At 36.9% G+C, this 12,161-nt stretch overlaps 2 long non-coding RNA genes across 5 annotated transcripts; both read left to right on the plus strand.

Moving 5' to 3' along the window:
* Positions 1–210: 210 nt before the first annotated feature.
* Positions 211–5,298, plus strand: LOC140182017 (uncharacterized). Of its 4 annotated transcripts, none has more exons than XR_011877817.1 (7): positions 211–1,018; positions 1,935–2,103; positions 2,903–3,194; positions 3,288–3,400; positions 3,596–3,651; positions 4,404–4,476; positions 4,847–5,298. It is a non-coding gene; the product is annotated as an uncharacterized lncRNA (long non-coding RNA). The 4 variants fall into 4 exon arrangements; XR_011877819.1 differs by having other exon boundaries at positions 4,943–5,298; XR_011877820.1 differs by having other exon boundaries at positions 3,620–3,651.
* On the plus strand, positions 2,112–2,669 carry LOC140182018 (uncharacterized). The gene is made up of 2 exons (XR_011877821.1): positions 2,112–2,221; positions 2,301–2,669. It is a non-coding gene; the product is annotated as an uncharacterized lncRNA (long non-coding RNA).
* Positions 5,299–12,161: the final 6,863 nt, after the last annotated feature.

Consider the following 12,161-nt stretch of genomic DNA (forward strand, 5'->3'; position numbering starts at 1 on the left):
CTCAACACAGAGTCAAACAGAGCCCCCACACTCAAATTCTAAGTTTGGTGTTGGGAGGCCAACATCAAGCTCTAAGTCTCTGTGAAGCTCTCTAAGAGCTCACTGTCGAGCTATTGACATTAAATAACACTACAAAAAAATGGATATAAAATGGCATCAACATAATAAAACCGCCGTTATATTCATAACTTCAGGCGGTTTATGCAGCTGCCATAATTTACTCATAGAAAGCGGTAGTGTTTTGGTGTTTTTGGCGGATTTTGGCGGATTTAAACGCCATTACCTGCTCTGCTTCACAGATATAAAAACATTTTTATTTCACTAATAAACATGGTGCTATTCAATGGAACTTCTATCGCAATGTGAGAACCAAGAAGAAACTCCATCGCAGCATGAGATCTGCGATTTCATCCACAACGCTCTCCTCTGGCGGCAATGTCCTTGTTGCTGCCTTGGAAGGAGTGCTCTTCTTTGATTAGGTTTACTGGCTTCGATTTGAGGGTTCGTTGCACCGTCGCTCATCTCCTCCTCACCACAAGTAACGCCATCATTGTTGTCCTCGGTGGAGCTTCTGCTATCTGGTTTTGTGCATTTTAGTTGATCCTAAATTTTCTTAATTCTAATTTGGTTAAGCTTTTACAGAGCCTTTATTTTCTTTTTCCCCTTCAATGGTGGTCCTGCTTGGTTGAATCTGAGTTTTGTGAAGCTTTCGTCTCAATAGCTCTCTTAAGTATAATTCTCTTGGTTAATTTTCTTTTTCCTTCTTGGTATAATCTGAGATCGCACATCGGAGGGAGAAGGAAAGGAGAACGAGAGTAAGTTCATCTGAAACCCTAAATCTTGTCGCCGCCATAGTCACCACCATTCATCTCATGTCTGCCGCTTCCATCAACCTTCTGCGTTCAAGTGAAAGCGCCTCCTCTATCGACGCATTTCCAAATCTGGTCACTATGCTATAGCTTATGAGATTGAGCAAAGCACCTCTTCCATTAATGTGTCTCCTCCGCCAGTGGCGCCGGTACGTTCTCACTTCTGCATTCTCTTTTTCTTCGATCCACTCAACATTGCTCGTAGTGTGTTTCTGTTCATTTGCAATTTCTATTTTTATTCTCTTTCTCTTCTTGTTCATTTTCAATTGCTTGTTTACTAACTGTATTTCGGTTCAGTATTGTTATGCTTGCCATGTGGTTGATGAATTTCCTGAGAGAGATGGAAAGGAGTGGAACTTGTTTTCTGTTATAGATGATAATTCTTTGGTGCTTATTACTATAACTACTGCATGTTCATCATTGTGTATTTTTGAAATTCAAAACTAGCTTAGCTCCCAATGTGAATCCAGCAAGGACATGCTTTCTTTGTTTACTTTTTTCATCAATGTCATGACTTGCATGCTCACATTTTGTTATTTACTTGAAGAAAAAAATAAAAGATTCAGAAGATTTTTCACATTGGATATGCTGATAAGGTATTGAAATTGGAATTAATTAATTCCTATCATAGATAAATTTTTAATCAGTTACATCTTTCAATTCTTCTATGTCCAGATATTTTGGAATTAAAGCTATGGCAGAAAATAAAGGCATGTATGTAAGGATACTGAATGAACATTTTCTAAATTTAGGAAATTCAATGAAATTAAAAAGAAAGAAAAAAATGAATTATAGCATGAGATTTAGTAATGGAACGAAGAAGTTTCAGCTTCTCGTGCATTACTGTTGCTCTCTTTTGCTCTCTAGAAGCCATGGGAAGAGTGTGTTGTTTCTGTTTCTTGTGTTTTGCTATATATATCAACTTCTGCAGATCTCTATCTGAAGCTATTTATATATAATTAGAGAGCTAGGAACTTCCTATAAGGAAGACCTCTCATCAAACAACACTATTTACTATTTATTTATTTATTGTTGTTGCATTTTTTTCCTCAAAAACTATCAAAGCTTCTACTGTGGTCCGAGCGATCGCCATTGTCAACCTCAGTGCTATCTAAGGAGGGTAGAATCTGCTATCCAAGTTGGTGCTACAACAAGAACAAGTCAGAGGCTAGTGTGTTAGTTCAACATGTAGCAATTGTCTAGTCTCCATGTTGAGAATAGACTCAAGGAAGAGGTATGGAGCATCTGCTGAAATTTGACATGTTAGAATCTATTTTTCCTTTCAAGCTGGCTCACATTTGATATCGTTTTCAAACTCATTTATGTTTCGCTATGGCAACAAGATTTGTGATGTAAGAGGTGTTATCCCATTTAGTTTTCTTTTTTATTAAAAGAATTGTGACTTTTTTTAATTAATGGCTTTAATTGTAGGAAATTGAGCTCAATAAAGCCCAATGGAGTGCACTTTTTCAGCTATATTTCTTTTTCGAAGCCTACAAAAACTATTTACAAGTGGACATCCTTGCTGAAAGATTATCTAATTTAGAACACTTCTCAATTCTTTGCTTAAATAGTAGGAAATTGAACTTTATCTTACCTGGCCTTTCTGAAGAATTGTTAACTTTTTTGGGGGGATTGGCAACTTAGTATTAACACTTAACAATTATGGCAGTCAGAGTGTTCTGTTCCTGTTCTCTTCATGTTTTGATAAACCGTTTTGCATTTCCCACTTTTCATTTTTACATTGTATGTTTTTGCTGTTTGTTTCAAGATAATTTGAACGATCGATTTCCATGGCCATTGAATTTCTTAGTCAATTTTCTGACTGGTGAATCTGTGGTCGCAGGTCCTGCACCACTATACGTGCTATGTTTCTAGTAACTGCTTAAAAACCTGACTTGTTTTGTGTATAGAGACTCCCAGAGACCGGACTTTACTTTTTTTTTCCAGTTGAAATTATAGTTTTACAGCCAAGTTTAATGCTTTATTGGATTACTAATCATTAATCTCTCTATTCTCTATATTGTGTATAGCGAGATGTCAGAGTTGGAAGTGTTGTATAAATTCAAGAAGGGGCTAGGTCAGAATCTTTGCAGAAGCTAGTAAAAGGCATGCTTTTTCAACTCATTCTAACGTGAATAAGAATGTGTTTATACTGTTCTGTTTGGTTCTGGTTTTTTCTTTTGTAGGAAGATGAGTTTGAATTGAATCACATGACATTTGGGAGGTGAATTGCTGAAATTATTCATAATGCTATACCTTAGCTTGTATAACTGTGCTGGGGATGTTGCTGTGCTGAGATTCTTTGAAATATATTTGGATAATGTAAACCATTTATATCTCACTTGATGCAGCTTTTTATTTCTTTTACTCTGCATGTTAATGTTGTTATTGCCTAAAGTCTTGTACTTATCTCAGTATGCCAAACCAGATTCAATTCCGGAAGTGAAGACTACTCACAACAAAAAGAAGAAAAGCACGCGGATTTAATTAAAAGTTTGAAATCTAGCATGGACAACTTGAATAAGGAGGTAACAATTTAGGCACTATTATTTGTAACTACTCTTTCTTCATTCATCTATACTTCTAAATATAGTAAATTTATTTTCTAGTATCATGCGAAAGGTAACATGGATAGCATTTGCATTTTCCTTATATTCGAGTTGTGACTTTTATTGTTGTGTCTGGTGTAAATGTGATCTAAATTGTGTCTTCTTATATTCGAGATTGAGCTTGCTGAAGCATTGCAGGCCAAGAAGAAATCAAGCATGTAATTTCAGAGGTACACCTTTCTTTTGGAGCAGTAATTAGATTTTGGTACATATATATGCTAATTTTGGAAGCACTTCACCTTAAATTTACCATTTTCTTTGTTCTCGGTTAAAATTTGATGACTGGTTAGAATCTAAATTCTGATATGCATCATCTTTTTTACTCTTTGAAATGAAGTAATGATCTTTTTCTTGTTTTAGCTATCAATTGCATTTTAAATATTCAAAACAATTTTCCTCCCCATATTTCAGTTCTTTCTTAAAACAACAATGACCAATAGGATTCAATTTATTTCATTTCATTGAATTAATGCAATCAAATTCAATCCCCTTGTTTACAAATTCCAATAGGATTGTACTGTATAAAAACAAGCATTCATAATTTATTATAAATGGAAATAAACATACATAATTTACAAGCAGAGCAAGGCACACCATTATTATTATTATTACAAAGAGTGTATATACATAATGAAGGCTATGTTTGAAGAAAAAAATTGTGTATCAGATTTCTCGCAATTTTTATTTATATATATAATAGAGGTAGATTTTATATAAAAAATAAAATAAATAAAAACTTACTTTTGTATTTTTTTGGGGTTAAAAAAACCCCTACTTTTGCATGACTCAGAAATTTAATACCCTTATGATTTTGGGCCAGTTTTATTAAAATTGGAACCAAATTGCAAAGTAGGTGGAAGTAAAATAAGCCCAAATTGTTGAAATGAAATGAAACTAACTTGGGTTGCTAATGCTGATACAGTAGGATTGTTGTTATTTTGAAGCTCATCCAATAGAGTCAACGTTTGGTGCCTGATGAAATTCAGCTGAGCCAAGTAATTCTCATTCTCATTTCTCTCTCTCTCTCTCTCTCTCTCTCTCTCTGTTTTGAATATCACAAATTTAATTATGTTTTAGGATTAGATCATATGCTTAGTCATACAATATTACATCTTCTTAACTAGACGAAAGAGATGCCAACTACTCATAATGATAGTAACTTTATTATTTCTTAAATTTAATAACACATTAACGGTTCATATCTAAATTAAGTATATGTTTTTATTATTTCTTTAGTTCTGTTTTATATTTACCAGCAATTGAACTTGAGATTTACTAAGGGTTACAAATAGTACAGCAGCTTGTTTTATATACTGATATAACAAATCTGGAATTGGTTAAGGGACATCTTTCTACTGCATGCAGGTTCTGGATTTTCAGCCTTCATCCTCAACAATGCATACTATGCAAGAGTTGGAGGAGTAAGCACATCTGAATTTAATTCCCTCTGGTTTGTTGCAGGGAACAGCGTCGGTGGTCCTCGCCGGACTTGTTGCCACTACAAAAAAAGAAGTATAAAAGAGAAAGGAAGTCCCAATCTCTCAGATCTAAAATTCCATCCGAAGACGCGAAGTTCCACCGAGTTTGCTGTCGTAGAAGGAGGAAACTTTTTGGCCTCCAAATCTTATTCATTATCACTTAACTATGCTACTTGTCTTGTATATTTATATTCTAAGTAGTAAAAACAGCACTTATTAGATGGTTTAAATACATTATTAGATATTAACAAAGTTTAGAGAACTGGATGGTAGATTTGATTGATTAGTGTTTATTGCAATGCTTGTATTTTGGTAAGTTTAGTAAGACAAGGTTTTGTATAGGAGTTATTACTTTTAATTTTCAATAATAAAAAATTATATATTATATTAATATTTTGTTTTTGAGTTATATAATATTTCATTTATGGATTATGATTTTTTGCCATTGTGAAATTTTAATCACAAAATTATTTATTTAACGCGATAAAAATGACGGTAAAAATTGTTAAAAAGAACGATAAAAAATGTCACTGTCAGGATAAAACGGCGGTTAAAATGCCATTTTAACCAACCAAAACGCTACTGTTAGGGTAAAAATGGCGGTTCAAAAATATCGTTTTAACCAACCAAAATGTCACTCTGTCAGAGTAATAATGGCCGTTCAAACCGCCGTTTTAACCTATCCAAAAACCGCCATTTTAACCCTGGAAATAATGGCGGTTAGAACTGCCGTTTTAACCAACCAAAATGCCACTCTGTCAGGGTAATAATGGCGGTTCAAACCGCCATTTTAACCTATCCAAGAACCGCCATTTTAACCCTGGAAATAACGGCGGTTTGAACCGCCGTTTTAACCTATTCAAAAACTGCCGTTTTAACCGCCGTAATAACCAGAATGGCGCCCAGAATTACGTCGCTTTACAAAACCGCCATTATTGGTAATAATGGCGGTTTAAACTGCCGTAAATACAAAAAAAAACCGCCATTTTTACCAGAATTTTTTGTAGTGTTAGCGCTTGTTGGGAGGCAACCCAATGTTATTTAATTATATTTATTTATTTTCCATTGTTATTTTATGTTTTCTTTAGGTTGATGATCATGTGAAGTAACAAAAACAAATGAAAAAATCAAAAACAGATTGAAAAACAGCATAAAAAATAGCACATCCTGGAGGACAAGCTTACTGGCATTTAAACGCCAGTAAAGATAGAAGAATGGGCGTTTAATGCCCAGCTTGGCAGCATTCTGGGTGTTAAACGCCAGAATGGGCAGCATTCTGGGGGTTTAACGCCAGAAAGGGCTGTCTGGCATCTGGCTGGCATTAAATGCCAGAAATGGGCATCTGGTTGGCGTTTAACGCCAGGAATGGACAGCAGACTGGCGTTTAACACCGGAAAAGGTAGCAGAGCTGGCGTTAAATGCCAGATTTGTCATACAATGGGCGTTTGAATGCCAGAATGGTGCAGAGACTCAAATTTCTTGCCACCTCAGGATTTGTGGACCCCACAGGATCCCCACCTACCCTACCTCTTTTTCTCTCCTCTTCACACCTTTCCATAACACTCTTCCCTAAATACCCTTGACCAATCCCATCAATAACTCTTCCCCAAATTCTCTTCACCACTCACATCCATCCATCATAAAACCCCACCTACCTCACCATTCAAATTCAAACCATTTCCTGCCCAAACCAACCCCTTTATGACCGAATTCCCTCTCTCCCCTACCCTATAAACACCCCTCCTCACTCCCTTCACTTTCACACTTCATACACACTACTACCCCCCTTGGCCGAACCTACTCCTCACCTCTATCTCCTCCATTTCTTCTTCTACTCATTTCTTTCTTCTTTTGCTCGAGGACGAGCAACCATTCTAAGTTTGGTGTAGGAAAAGCTAAAGCTTTTTGTTTTTCCATAACCATTAATTGCTCCCACCTCCGAGTCATGGGAGATGGAGAGATTCATCTCAAAGGTCCATCAAGACCACTTCTATGAAGTTGTAGCCAAGTCATCTATACCCTATACAATTCAGCTGGAATTGTCATAGAGGAAGACATCCTCGTTGAAGAGGACAAGCCCATCACTAAGACGAAGATGGAACAAACAAGAGAGCCCACTCATGGACCTCAACAAGAGCATGAGGAAGTTCTTCATCATGAAATCCCTGAGATGCCTCAAGGGATGCACTTTCCTCCACAAAACTATTGGGAACAAATCAACACCTCTTTAGGAGAACTAAGTTCTAACATGGGAAAACTAAGGATGGAGTACCAAGAGCATTCCCTCCTCCTCCATGAAATTAGAGAAGACCAAAGAGCCATGAGGGAGGAGCAACAAAGGCAAGGAAGAGACATAGAGGAGCTCAAGCACTCCATAAGATCTTCAAGAGGAAGAACTAGCCGCCATCACTAAGGTGGACCCGTTCTTTAATTTCCTTGTTCTTATTTTTCTGTTTTTCAAAAATTATGCTTTATGTCTTGTCTATGTTTATGTCTTTATTACATGATAATTAGTGTCTGGTGTCTATGTCTTAAAGCTATGAATGTCCTATGAATCCTTCACCTTTCATAAATGAAAAAATGTTTTCTGAAAAAGAAAAAGAAGTACATGAATTTCAAATTATATCTTGAAAATAATCTAATTATTTTAATGTGGTGGCAATACTTTTTATTTTCTGAATGAATGCTTGAACAGTGCATGTTTTTGATATTGTTGTTTATGAATGTTAAAATTGTTGGCTCTTGAAAGAATAATGAAAAAGGAGAAATGTTATTGATAATCTGAAAAATCATAAAATTGATTCTTGAAGCAAGAAAAAGCAGTGAAAAGCTTGCAAAAAAAAAAGAGAGAAAGAAAAAGAAAAAGCAAACAGCGAAAGCCAATAGCCCTTTAAACCAAAAGGCAAGGGTAAAGTAAAAAGGATTCAAGGCTTTGAGCATTAATGGATAGGAGGGCCCACAGGAATAAAATCCTAGCCTAAGCGGCTAAACCAAGCTGTCCCTAACCATGTTCTTGTGGCGTGAAGGTGTCAAGTGAAAAGCTTGAGACTGAGCGGTTAAAGTCGTGGTCCAAAGCAAAAAGAGTGTGCTTAAGAGCTTGATGATTAGACTCTTTGTGTGGTTTAGAATTCACAAATGAAGTCTTGTTGTAAGTATAGTTTCTAAACCAATCAATAATCCTTTCATACAAAAATTTGTTTGTCACAAGTACAAATCCCTAAAATCTATAAACCGAAGTATTTAAATCTCGGGTTGTTCTCCCTAGGAATTGCAATAAAGTGTCCTTGTTATTGGTTATGAGTTATGTTTGGGGTTTTGATAAGAGACATGAAAGATAAATGGCAATGAAAATAAACTAACAACTACAAAGGTCTTGGCAAGGTTTGGTGGTCAAGGATCTCTATCCCTATCACTAACCACAACATGAGAATTGGCAAGGATCAATCCCACTAAGTCAACCCCTAACTAATAGTAGAGGAAAGTCAAGTGAGCTATATCAACCCAAGTCCATAAGTCCTAGTTCTCCACCAAATCAATTAGTGAGATCTAGAGTCAATGGCTCCCAATCGTCATTCACTTGGACATTAGTAACTCAAGAGTTCCTAAGTTACCTTCCCAAGCCAAGAGCACTAAAATCTACTCTAACATCCTTCCAAGCATTTCATCAAACACTTGGAAGGCATAAAAGGAAAGCATAATAAAATTGCAAGGAAAGTAAATCTACACTACTCAATTGCTAGGAATTAAACAACAACAAATCAAATGAACAATAAAGGAACATGAAAACATAAATTGCATTAAAGAGAGATAAAAGAACAAAAGTGCATCAACATAAAACTAAAGGATTACAAGAATTAAATGCAAAACTAGAGAGAAGAGATGTAGAAGAAGAAGAATTACAAAAGAAAGGGTAAATCTAAGAATGAAATTAACCTAGATCTAAGAAATTCTAATCTAGATCTAACCTAATCCTAATTCTAGAGAGAAGTGAGAGCTTCTCTCTCTAAAACTACTCTAAACTAATCCTAATGAGTGTGTATAAGTGAAAATGAGTGAATCTCCCTTTCCCCCTTCAATCCTTGGTCCTTATATGCATTTTGGAGCCAAAGTTGGTTGAAATTAGGCCCCACAGCTCTCAGAAATCGTTGGGCACATTTTCTATTTAAAAACTCACGTGTGCCCATCGGAGGATATGCGTACAGTGCAGGTGCGTGCCCCTTGAAGTTTCTGCAATCCACGCGTGCGGGTAGCGTGCGCGTGCGCGTGGATGCACATTTCTAATTCTTTGGTTTTTCCATGATTTCTCCACTTTGAATGCTTTCCTCTTCACTCCATTGATTCATTCCTAGCCTTTTCAACTTGAAATCACTTAACAAATAAATCAAAGCATCTAGTGGAATCAAAGGTGAATTAAATTTAGCTAATTAAGGACTTAGAAAGTACATTTTCACACTTAAGCACAAGTTGGGAAACAATCTTGAAACCATGCTATTTTATTGAGTGAATGTGGGTAAAAGGTTCACCCAGTTATGTGTCTGTGCCATTTATGTATCCGGTGGTAATATTGGAAAATAAAATGCTTAGGGTCACAGCCAAGACTCAATAAGTAACTGTGTTCAAGAATCAACATACTGAACTAGGAGAATCAATAACACTATCTGAATTCTAAGTTCCTATAGATGCCAATCATTCTAAACTTCAAGGGATAAAGTGAGATGCCAAAAATGTTCAGAAGCAAGATGGCTACAAGTCCCGCTCATCTAATTGAAGCTAATCTTCATTGATAAGTTTGCAATTCATCTTATATTCTCTTCTTTTTATCCTATTTTATTTTCAGTTGCTTGGGGACAAGCAACAATTTATGTTTGGTGTTGTGATGAGTGGATAATTTATACCCTTTTTGGCATTATTTTTACATAGTTTTTAGTATGTTTTAATTACTTTTTATTATATTTTTATTAGTTTTTATTAAAAAATCACATTTCTGGACTTTACTATGATTTTGTGTATTTTTTTGCGATTTCAGGTATTTTCTGGCTGAAATTGAGGGACCTGAGCAAAAATCTGATTCAGAGGCTAAAAAAGGACTGCAGATGCTGTTAGATTCTGACCTTCCTGCACTCAAAGTAAATTTTTTGGACTTACAGAAGCCCAATTAGCCCGCTCTTAATTGCGTTGGAAGGTAGACATCCTGGGCTTTCCAGCAATATATAATAGTCCATACTTTGTCTGAGATTTGATGGCCGAAACTGGCGTTAAAAGTCAGCCTAAAACATCTTGGCGTAAAACGCCCAAACTGGCACCAGAATTGGAGTTAAACGCCCAAATTAGCACCAAAGCTGGTGTTTAACTCCAGGAACAGTCTAAGCACGAAATAGCTTCAATGCTCAGCCCAAGCACACACCAAGTGGGCCCCAGAAGTGGATTTCAGCACTATCTGCACTTAGTTACTCATTTTCTGTAAACCCTAGTTACTAGTTTTGTATAAAAACTACTTTTAGAGATTTATTAAAAAAAAGTTTTTTGATCAATCGAACACTATCATCTATTGTACACGTTTAGAGGCTGGCCTCATGGCCATGCCTAGACCTTTCACCTATGTATTTTCTACAGTGGAGTTTCTACACCCCATAGATTAAGGTGTGGAGCTCTGCTGTTCTTCATGAATTAATACAAGTACTATTGTTTTCCTATTCAATTCACGCCTACTTCTTCTCTATGATATTCACTCGCACTTCAACCTGACGAATGTGATGACCCGTGACACTCATAATCATTCTCACTTATGAACACGTGCCTGACAACCACTTCCGTTCTATCTGCAATAGCTTGAGTTTATATCTCTTGGCCTCCTGGTTCACTATGCATGGTTGCCTCTCCTAACAACAGAGCATTCCATTCCGTGGAATCAGAGTCTTCGTGGTATAGGCTAGAACCATTGGCAGAATCCCTGAGATCCGGAAAGTCTAAACCTTGTCTATGGTATTCCGAGTAGGATCTGGGAAGGGATGACTGTGACGGGCTTCAAACTTGCGAATGTTGGGCACAAGTGACAGTGTGCAAAAGGACAATGGTCCTATTCCGACGCTAGCGGGAACCGACAGATGATTAGCCGTGCGGTGACAGCGCATATGGATTTGTTTTCATCCGAGAGGATCATACAGCTTGCCATGGAAGGAGGTAATGCATGGTTGGAAGAAGACAATAGGAAAGCAGAGGTTCAGAAGCAACAAAGCATCTCCAGATGCTTATCTGAAATTCCCACCAATGAATTACATAAGTGACTTTATCTTATTTTATATTTTATTTATATTTTAATTTTTAAAACCTCATAACCATTTGAGTCTACCTGACTGAGATTTACACGGATGACCATAGCTTGCTTCAAGTTGACAATCTCCGTGGGATCGACCCTTACTCACGTAAGGTATTACTGGGACAACCCAGTGCACTTGCTGGTTAGTTGTGCGGAGTTGTGAAAAAGAGTTGAGATTAAGATTGTGCGTACCAAGTTTTTGGCGCCATTGTTAGAGATCACAATTTCGTGCACCAGGTCCTCATAAACATACAGATGATTAATCTCATAGAGCAGGACTGGTATGCGAAATTGTGATCTTCAACAATGGCGCCAATGGCTTGGTGCTCTCAAACATGAATCACACTTTGTCACAATTCCACACAACTAACCAGCAAGTGCACTGGGTCGTCCAAGTAATAAACCTTACGTGAGTAAGGGTCGATCCCACGGAGATTGTCAGCTTGAAGCAAGCTATGGTCACCTTGTAAATCTCAGTCAGGCGGATTCAGATAGTTATGGAGATTTGATAATTAAAACATAATTGAAATATAAACTAGGATAGAGATACTTATGTAATTCAATGGTGAGAATTTCAGATAAGCGTATAGAGATGCCTTTCGTTCCTCTTAACCTCTGTTTTCCTGCTATCTTCATCCAATCATTCCTACTCCTTTCCATGGCAAGCTTTATGTAGGGCATCACCATTGTCAATGGCTACATCCCATCCTCTCTGTGAAAGTGGTCCAATGTGCTGTCACTGCATGGTTAATCATCTGTCGGTTCTTGATCATACCGGAATAGGATTTACTATCCTTTTGCGTCTGTCACTATGCCCAGCACTCGCGAGTTTGAAGCTCGTCACAGCCATCCCTTCCCAGATCCTACTCGGAATACCACAGACAAG

The sequence above is a fragment of the Arachis hypogaea genome, chromosome 19, assembly GCF_003086295.3.
Source record: "Arachis hypogaea cultivar Tifrunner chromosome 19, arahy.Tifrunner.gnm2.J5K5, whole genome shotgun sequence".
In the NCBI taxonomy this organism is placed as follows: Eukaryota; Viridiplantae; Streptophyta; class Magnoliopsida; order Fabales; family Fabaceae; genus Arachis; species Arachis hypogaea.